Here is an 8,636-nt window from a genome sequence, read left to right on the forward strand (position 1 = left end):
AGAATTCTTTTTTCACTGGACACTTGTCTATTCTCTTACATTTATTAAGTATATTCAATTATTTATATCAGTAAGATCTCAGGGACATTTATAGATTTATATTGTGGGTTATAATCCAATACTAATTTATTTATTTCTTTCCTCAATTTTTTTTTCCAGCTTTGTCCATTGGGAGATCTTTCAGTTAGATCCTGTGTCTGTTTGATATATCTTCATCATTGTGTGTATGTAGGGTTTTTGTTGTTGTTGTTCTTTGGAGCACCTTCCCTTTTTAACATTACAAAATGATCCAGGATTATCTTTTGGATACCCATCTATTCCCAGAATAAGTCGTTTCTCCAAAGCGACCTAGTTCCTTTTTTGGATAATGACATTAGAAGACAAAACCCGGATGCTAGTTACAGTTGTTACTATTGGGTATCAATGATGCTAGGCCTTTTCAGTGACATAGCAAGGATTTAGATGCGTGTATGACAACCTGCATGTATACACATATTTTAAAATATATCTATTTGTAATTAATTTCTTACAAATAAGCTAAATACAAGTTCATACTGATGTATCCACTCTAATTCATTACTCATAGGTCATTTTAGTCTCTTCTTGTTCCTCGTCTATAACCTCTCACTACAAGAGTGAGAAATCCAGTTCTTATCACCAACTTAAATTTCCTGTTAAATTCCAGATATGTATATAATAGTTTCAGAATTGTTAATTCATAGCTCTGTGGGAATGAACTTCATTAACTAGACTGTAATCCCTTTTGCCCATAGACTTACAAAATGAACTAATTTCCAAAGTTACTTATGTCAGCATAATATTTCTGTACTGCCTTCAAGTGAGATGGTTTTTTATATTTGTAATACATTTAAGTTATTTTCTCATATCCTGCCTTCCATCACAGTTTATTTACCCATTTACTCATTGAAGGAATCTTGGTTGCTTTTAGTTTTGGTTAATTATGAACAAAGTTTCAATAAACGTTTGGGTGTATGCTATTGTGTAGACATAAGTTTTCAAGCCAGTTTGTAATTACTTAGAAATATGATTGCTAAAACGTGTGGCAATACTATGTTTAATATTGTAAGAAAGTGTCAAACTGTCTTCCATGGTGGTTGTATCATTGCACATTCCTGTCAGCAATGAATGAGAGCTCCTATAACTTCACATCCTCTCCAGAATGGCATTACCAGGTTTTTGTTTTTAGTTTTGGTTCCTTGCAATTTTAATAGGTATGTAATGTTTTATCAGTGTTGTTTTAATTATAAGTTTTTAATAACAAGTGATGTTGAATAACTTTTCACTTGGAAGCAAAAAACAAAAGTATCCTAGATTCTAAAAAAGTATTGTGTTTCACCCAGATTAAGTTAATAAAGGGTTTCATTAATAACATTTTAAATCTGATTGGATTATAAGATATTTTACCATCACATAAATGATAAGGTCATCTAAGTTAATGTGGGAGCCAACATATGTTCTGTAAAATCCTCTTTAGATTCTAATTTGAATGCATGATGTTGCTGAATATTATAAATTTGGGAACACACTCTCATTCTTTCCTATTGTTTGCATTGAATCAGGAATATATCCAGTTCTTCTCTAAGGATCATGAAAATTCTAAGTATCAGAGTATGGTACCTAAGAAAATACACAAATGCACTCATAGATTGTATTAAATAGTCATAGGGGTTTTTTTCCCCCTATTTTTTCCTGATAACCCTGATATCAGCACTATGAAGTTGAGTAGGAAGTTAATCAAACAAAGATGGTCTCAGAGGTTAGAAAGGCCAAAAAAATAGAAATATGACTGAAATTATTGAAAATCACAATGTAAAATGAATCTTAATTTTTAAGAATTTTAAATCCTATTGTCAAATTACACAATTCTTTTTGTAATAAAAACGTAATTTTGATGGAATTACAGATTGGCAGAAGTCAATTTTGCCAACCCATTTTGAACTACTTTACATAAAGTCATATTATATTAAATAGCGTCATTTGAAATGAGCTGAAGTATTTGTTAATTGTTATTTGGGTAACTGAAAAACTCCTAAAAATTAATGGCCTTTATAATAATTTGATTATGTGTCCTTGCTATAAAGAGTTACATTTTCCTTTAAATAAATGCTTAAGAGCCATGAACAAAATGCAAGGCAACCTGTAGAATTGGAGAAAATATTTGCAAATCCTGTATCTGATAAGTGGTTAATATCAAAAATATGTAAACAACTCATACTACTCAATAGACAAAAAAGCAAAAACAATGTAATTAAAAAATAGGAAGAAGAGTGCTCACTTCAGTAGCACATATACTAAAATTGAAATGATACAAAGAGGATTAACATGACCTTTGTGCAAATATGACATGCAAATACATCAAGCATTTAATATTTTTAAAAGATGGGTGAAAGAACTGAATAGACATTTTTCCAAAGAAGACATATAAATGACCATTAGGTACATGCAAAGGTGCTCAACATAACTAATCATTAGGGAAGTGCAAACCAAAATCACAATGAGATGTAACTTTCCACCTGTTGGAATGGCTAATATTAAAAAATAAGAAATAACAAATGTTGGCAAGGATATGGAGAAAAGGAAATCCTTGTGCACTGTTGGTAGAAATGTAAATTTATGCAGATAATATGGAAAATAGTACAGAGGTTTCTCAAAAATTTAAAAATAGCACTACCATGTAATCCAACAATTTTTACTTTTGAATTTATATGAGGGAAACAAAATCACTATCTTGAAAAGATATTGCCACCCCCATGTTTACTGTAACATTATTTATAATAGCCAAGACACGGAAACAACTTAAGTATCTATCAATGAATGAATGGAAAAAGAAAATGTGATATATAATAAATACATATATAACACATCAATTAATATAATTTCATATAATATATAGTTAATATTGTATATAATATAGATATACATAATACATATATACATATATAGGTATACATGTATATGTATATATAATATGTATAACTCATATATGATGTGTATATATTTAAAATTTTTTTTTTTAACGTTTATTTATTTTTGAGACAGAGAGAGACAGAGCATGAACGGGGGAGGGGCAGAGAGAGAGGGAGACACAGAATCGGAAACAGGCTCCAGACTCTGAGCCATCAGCCCAGAGCCTGACGCGGGGCTCGAACTCACGGACCGCGAGATCGTGACCTGAGCCGAAGTCGGACGCTTAACCGACTGAGCCACCCAGGCGCCCCAATATATTTTATATATAATTAATATAATATATATAATAAAATATCATTTGGCCATGAAAATAAAGGAAATCCTATCATTTGCAACATGGGTGTACTTGAGGGCATAATGCTATGTGAAATAAGTCTGGCACAGAAAGACAAATACTGCATGATCTAACTTATATGTAGAAACTAAAACTATGAATTTATGGGTACGGAGAACAGGTTGGTGGTTGCCAGAGTAAGGGGGAGGGGATAAGTGAAATGAGTGAAGGAATTAAGAGATAAACTTCCACTTGTAAAATAAATCATAGGGAGGTAATGTACTGCATGGTGACTATAGGTGCTAAAAGAAGAGTTCTTAAAATTTCTTAAAGAGCTCTTAAAAGTTCCTAAAAGAGAAAATAACCATATGTGGTTATGGATACTAACTGAACATTGTGGCAATTCTTTCACAACATATACATATATCAAGTCATTGCATTGTGCATCTATAATTAATACAGTGTTATATGTTAATTATATCTTTTTAGAAGAAAGAAAGAAAAAACTTAGGGAAGAAGTGGGATGAGAGATATTAGGATATCAGTGGCAAGAGATATGGAAGGAGAGCATCCAGAGTAGATGAATCAGTACCAGCCAAGTCATGTGGGGTTCAGGGAGAGAGAAGAGATCACATTGGGAGGTAGGTTGTAGAGGTGTCAATAGGCTGAAGATACAATGTAGGAATAGACAGAAGAAACTAATGTTCTTTCCTAAGGAAGCTAGATTTTTTCAAAAGGCCAGGTAGAAAAGGTTATGGTTTTCTTTAAATCATTCAACTTCTTTTTGAATGTGAGAATGATCTAAACAAAGGCAATAAGAATAACCACACAATCCTTTCTTCACTTATAAGATATAACTTTGAGACAGAATAATTGATTCCACATATGTGATATAATGGACCAAGAGTAAGTAAAATTGAGTTCTAGCTATGATTACTTAAATAAAGAAAATAAAAGAAAAAACAATATTTGATACGATCTTGGCAATCATGTTTTAATATAAATATGTGGACGAGGATTATAATATAATACACAAAAGTTAAATAGATATGTCTTATATTATGATTAATTTCCCTATAATTTATCTAATAATATCACACCTAAACGATGGTCAATTTTTACTGACATATAGGAGTTAAGAATGAGAAAAAATAACACTAAAAGAGACATTACAATAACTTGAAATGTTTTTACAGCTGCCAATACCATTCCACTTCTTCACAAAATTTCTTTTATTTATGTGTTAGGCAATAACCTCAGGAACAATTAGGGAAGTATGTTTCTTTGAGTTGGATAATTAAATGCCAAGAAAACTCACCACTCAATATGTAATTCACTCAAAATCTTGTTGTTTGAAGGAGCCAGTGTTCAAATATAGGATGGATTGAATTCCTAACAACATCTGGCATGAGCAGTGGACTTGGCCCTCACCATAATAGCATTACATTCATGGTCGGAATGACAGCTAAATGGATGGATGGAGCTTGTTTTTAATGGGGCAGATTCATGACTATAGCATAATGAATGAGAGTGTTATAACCTCTGGTCACATACACTGTGGCCTGTTGCTCCTTACAAGCTGTATCAGGGGATAAAGAGTAAATTCTTGTTGTCAGATCTAATGGTGAAAGATTCTGGTTTCTAACTTATTGAGAGAACAAAGTAGAATTTCCATTCCAATAATCTGGTTCAAAACACTTCCTGATCACCCTGGTCAATTTGTTGTGTCACTTAATTAAACCCAAAGCATTGCAAATTGTGTAAGTGAGCAAAAGAAAGACTGTTTCTTCAACCTTGAAAAACAGTCCTTAAGACAAATATCTTATTAAATTAGTTAATTTCTAGAACATGAATTACAGGAAGTTTTCTCTAGAGCTTTTCCATGGGTTAAATATGGATTAAAGTAAACAGCAAACAAAGTCACAATTAAGAGTTAAAAAAGAAATTGAAATACAAGAGGAAATTAATACAAAATGATAAAAACCATATTTTCACCACAGATTCTCTCTCTCTCTCTGTTACACACACACACACACACACACACACACAATATCTGGGAAAGGGGATAGAAAAATAGCTGTATTATTTTAATTTTTCCCTAAGCTTGAAAAGTTAGCTATATAAGTTTTCTGAGTTGAAGGCCTTTGGGTATTGAGAGAAATGCCATTGATTTTTTAGTTTGAAAATGTGTTTTTTTTGTTTTGTTTTTAGCATATTCCTTTACACGGATAAATACAAGCAAGCTTTAGCAAAGCCTAGAATGAGTGAAAGGAGAACTATAATGGTGTGGCCTTTGTTGGTGGATACTCATCTACTCATCATACTTATATGTATCCAAAATTATTTGTTTACAATAATTAAATGCCCTTGTCACTTACACACTGTCATGATTTAGACTACCCTATGTTTTACAAATCTTTCATCTTTAAGGAGAATTGTAACAGAGCTCATATTTCCAAACATCTGTAGGTGTCTGCTGTTAATGTACACTGAGTGGATAGTTCTACATTGCCCTGAACTTTTCATTCTCTCAGTATTGAAAACATGATGATCTGCCTCTAGAGAATAGATGTTGCCTGATAAAATGTGTTTATTAAGGAAATGTGCATAAACTATGGGGAGGTAGCACACTTCCAAGGAGACTAGCAGATTAGGATACATGGCTCTACAGCAGAGCCCAGTGTGCGTTCTGTATTTTAAACTTAAAGGTTAAAGGTTAATATGCAAGAGTTTCACTGTTTGGAATAATTCAAGAAACATTATGCAAATTGTATATCAGTTGAAGAATGAACATGAGAGTATTAGCATCCTGCAAGTTTCTCTATAATACATGCTGTGGGAAAATGCTATAGCTAAACACAAACAGAAGGGGGGGGCTCTACTGATTATTTTCCAATGAGTTAAAGTTACTCAAAATGTAGATTCAATAAAATGCTTATGAAAAGTAATGGCTACATAGGTGTGGAAACAGCAAAATTGTACCTGTACCTGCTTCATAGTAAACCCAGAGCATCTTAAATTTTTTTTAATGTTTATTTATTTTTGAGAAAGAGAGAGAGAGAGAGAGAGAGAGAGAGAGAGAGAGAGAGCAGGGGAGGGACAGAGAGGGAATCACAGAATTCGAAGCAGGTTCCAGGCTCTGAGCTGTCAGCACAGAGCCCGACGCGAGGCTTGAACTCACGAACTGTGAGATCATGATCTGAGTCGAAGTCCGACACTCAACCGACTGAGCCACCCAGGTGCCCCTAAAATTTTTAAGGCATTTGATAGTTTATAACATTGGGGAAGCTTTTGTACCTAATGGCATAAAAGGAATTACACACACTTTTTTTTAAAATTTCAAGTTTTTATGTATTTTCTAGTCATTAAACATATATGGTAAAATTGATTTCAGGTGTAGAATTTAGTGATGCATCACTTCCATATAACACCCTGTGCTCTTCATAAGTGTCCACCTTAGTGCCCATCACCCATTTATCCCATCCCCTACCCACTTCGCCTCCATCAACCCTCAGTTCTCTATAGTTAAGTGTCTCTTTTGGCTTGCTTCCCTCTCTGTCTTTCTTTATTCCCCCTTCTCCAATGTTCATCTGTTTTGTTTCTTAAATTCCACATATGAGTGAAATCATATAGTATTTGTCTTCCTCTGACTGACATATTTTGCTTAGCATAATACACTCTAGCTCCAACCACATCATTGCAAATGGGAAAATTTCATTATTTTGGGGGACATACATTTTGAATTTATTTTGGGGTACAGTGTAAAAAAGTGGTCTAGTTTTCCCAACACCATTTGCTGAAGATACTGTCTTTTTTTCCACACACACAGTTTACTAAGATCTTCTTCAATACTTATTCACCAGAATTCAAGTTTTAAATATAACCTTAGTGATTGAAACACCATCAGCACTTCTAATGTGTTCCAAGGTTTTCAGAGCTTTATTCAAATTACAAATACCATGACATCAATGTAAGTGTTCCACATGAAAGGGAAAGTACTGTTTCATATATATGCAAAATTTTAAGATGAAGGGATAAAAGTAATAGAAATCATAAACTTTTCCAAATTGTTGCTTTCAAATGTAACTTTATATACATAATTTGTGCATGTGTACCAAGGAGCAGGTATTTTGAGATCCATGGAAACCTTTAATATTATGAGTACATAAAGAGACTATTCCTGGCTTTTAGGAAAAATAGCTACTTTCTGGCTAATTATTACCCCATCAGAATATGAAAGAGTATACCAAAGCAATTTTTATTTATTATTCCACCTGCCATTGGTCAATATTCTTAATAAATGTTTCAAAAGTATTATGTGGAAAATATCACTTATTTTAGAAAAAATAAAACAAAGTATGAATAAATATTAACATATTACAATCTTAATGTTAGTTGCATTACAAAAAAACAACTATCAGGGCCCTAATTATATTGATTCTAAAAGTCTTTTACCCATAATTATTTAGAAAGCAGAGAACAATTTCAAGCAAACTAGCCTGAGTTCACTCCTTGGCAAGTCACGGATAGAAACTACACTAGAGTTGTCACCTGAAGGAAAGAAACATTATTTGCAACAAATAAGGATATCATAGGTAATAACTTCCAAAGCTGTGACTCCTCAAGGAAGGGTAAATGAGTTTGTCATTGTATGTAGAGGTGGGAATAAGGTCATGCATATGCCTTAAGGAAACATACCTATACATACATGTATATGTATATGTATATGTATATGTATATGTGGCTTATATTCCTTCTTGTGCAAAGATTGTAGTATTAAAATGAGGTAAAAATACAGTTGGTCTCTCTTTGAGTGACTCCATGGTCCATCTGCATAGGCATGAGTTAGAGGTTAAGCTTAAACTGGTGTTGGTGGTGTGGGCCACAATAGCTCTTTGTCCAGGTACTTGTTATTGCCTGAGGTATAGTTTTGGTTTCCATCAGGGGATGCTATGCCCCTGAGTTAAGAGATAAGCTAGAAAAAAAAGCTTAAGGAGAAATGTGAGACAAAAATTGGTGGGTACAAGCAGGTGAACAATAAAGGTCAGGTCTTGGGGTCTAGCTGTTGGCACAATCTTTATAGTTAAATAGTCTTTCAAAGAAATGGTCCAATGGCTCCTCTTTTATGTTGTGCTTTAATTTTTTTTAATGTTTATTTTTGAGAGAGAGAAAGAGATAGAGAGAGAAAGGGAGGCACAAAGAGAAAGGGACACAGAATCTGAAGCAGGCTCCGGGCTCTGAGCTGTCAGCACAGAGCCTGATGTGGGATGCGAACTCAAGAACTGTGAGATAATGACCTGAGCCAAAGTCTGATGCTTAACCAACTGAGCCACCCATGTGCCCCTATGTTGTGCGTTAAATCAGAAGTACCACT

The 8,636-nt window shown here is 33.4% G+C and overlaps 1 non-coding gene across 1 annotated transcript; it reads left to right on the forward strand.

Annotated features, from left to right (window-relative positions):
• The first annotated feature begins 2,288 nt into the window (after window positions 1–2,288).
• LOC131484149 (U6 spliceosomal RNA) lies at window positions 2,289–2,395 on the forward strand. The gene has a single exon (XR_009248060.1). It is a non-coding gene; the product is annotated as a U6 spliceosomal RNA (small nuclear RNA).
• The last annotated feature ends 6,241 nt before the right edge of the window (window positions 2,396–8,636 follow it).

Source organism: Neofelis nebulosa, chromosome 8 (genome assembly GCF_028018385.1).
Source record: "Neofelis nebulosa isolate mNeoNeb1 chromosome 8, mNeoNeb1.pri, whole genome shotgun sequence".
In the NCBI taxonomy this organism is placed as follows: Eukaryota; Metazoa; Chordata; class Mammalia; order Carnivora; family Felidae; genus Neofelis; species Neofelis nebulosa.